Genomic DNA, 2,243 nt, shown 5'->3' on the forward strand with positions numbered 1-2,243 from the left:
CTACGGTACACTTCAATTGCTGGAGTTACAATATTTTTTAATATTGTACACATAAATTATGTCGATTTTTAAAACAGATTTAAAATATGTCATTTTTTAAATTAAGCTATACACAGATACACTATATTAAAACGATAGCAACATCAGTGTAGTAAGATTCTTCTAAACGTTCTGGAAAAGACGTTGTCCTACTTTCTGGAAATCTTTATTGATAGTAAATAATTGAAGAATATTCACAAAATCTAGTACAATTCGAACGTAAGTATGAACATGGGAATAGTATACCATGTATAATATTACTGCAACTTATATAGGCCTATGTAAATCAAATATGACACGACACCCCAAGAACGACAGGTCAATAAACTGCAAGATTATGAAAGCTGAAGTGCATATATCAAGCATGAAATCAAATTAGACCTAGGTATCCTATCTCTGTTGTTAAAATCACACTACCTCAAGACACTACATGTTATACCTGACTCTGTTGTCCATTGCATGTGTTCAAGTTCAAGTATGTTTATTGAGACAAGAAAGAAATACATCTCAAAAGAGATAGAGTAGCTTAGGCTATTTCTACCCCCCCCCCCCCCCCACCCCTCTACTTCAAGTCCCTCAAGGGGCGCACAAATTCAGTGAGTACAAAGAGACAAATAACAGTCCAAGAATCCCAATTAACATTGCAGGTTAATATAGTAAGCACCTAATATAAGTGTTACACTTGGGGCAAAATTCTTGTAGCTCCTAAGTATACTGTCTATCATACCATTATCACACATCCAAACAATTTGATGCGGTACACTACTTATTTCCTTATTTCTATAGTTTTCAATAAGTTGACTCTCTAATACATAATGTTCTAAGGTGTGGGCGTGCGGCATACTACATAATTAACACTCCTTATCTTTTTCACTGACATCAACACCGTATTGCCAGATATATTTGTATCCTAATCTTAATCTCATGTAAATTGAATCCTTCCAAGTAGACTTTCCTTTACCATAAGTGAAGGACGAATTTGTATTTATTATTGAATAATTCTTAAGTGTGTTACTACTGTCCACCATTGCCATTCTCTTTATCATTTCTTCACCCTCTTGGATCATCTTGATTCTCGTTTTTATTTGTTTCAAGGTTAACTGACATACAACATCAACAAGAGTTTTTCCGTGGCTCTCTTCACTATGTCATCAACTACCTCATTCAACAGTATTCCCACATGGGAAGGGATCCACATGAATCTTACTTTATACCCAGTTTTTTCTAGTCTCTTAACATTCACTCTACACTCTATCACAATATTCTGATATACTGGGCGTCTGCTATTTAAAGACTCTAACGCTCCTCTACTGTCAATAAAGAAGCAAGCATTTTTACCACATTTGACTACTTCCTGTAATCCTGCTAATACTCCTTGGAGTTCAGCCTGCGTTGAAGAGACATTGTCAGTTAAGCGGCGTCCAATAACAGTATCTACAGTGCCGATGTCAGTGTACTCCCTGATCAAGACTCCACATCCTGCCTTCCCATCCCTAGCTACTGACCCATCACAATATACATGTAGAGTGTTTTCTGTAGGCAATTTTCTAATTATACAATCATATGTTGCCCTCAGCTCTCCTATTTCATACATACTTTTTTTTTCTTTTGGAAGGGAGTAATTACTACATCTACATTACAATCCTCCCATGGTGGTGTGAATTGTCTCTTGGGCGCAGCAATACACTCTGTAATAACATCATACTGTATAACATTAGAACATAATGTATTATATATGCCCTATTCTTCATCATACACTGTTCATTACTTCCCACCTTTTGACCCGAGAGGATTAATTCATTAGCTCCCCCACCTCTCATTAATCTAATGGCAGAGGCTACATTTATCTCTACAATTCTATCCCCAATACTCTGCAGATTTAACTCCATCCTCATTATCTCAATCATAGCATTTCTTGGGCATCCTAAGATAATTCTCATGGCTTCATTTTGTACCTTCTCCAACTTGCCCATCCTACCTTTACCAAAACAAGAAATGACAGGTGCAGCATAATCAATAAGAGATCTTACAGTACTCAAGTATATCATTCGTAGCACAGGGACTCCCACTCCCTTTCCACAGCATGCCAAGGCCTTCAGAGGTTGTAATCTCTTCCGACATTGACCCAGCCTAAATATTTATATATATTAACTCTATATTTTTACCGTTTATGGTCAATATATTTGCCTCCGACTTCTACATTC

The sequence above is a fragment of the Procambarus clarkii genome, chromosome 62, assembly GCF_040958095.1.
Source record: "Procambarus clarkii isolate CNS0578487 chromosome 62, FALCON_Pclarkii_2.0, whole genome shotgun sequence".
Lineage (NCBI taxonomy): Eukaryota > Metazoa > Arthropoda > Malacostraca > Decapoda > Cambaridae > Procambarus > Procambarus clarkii.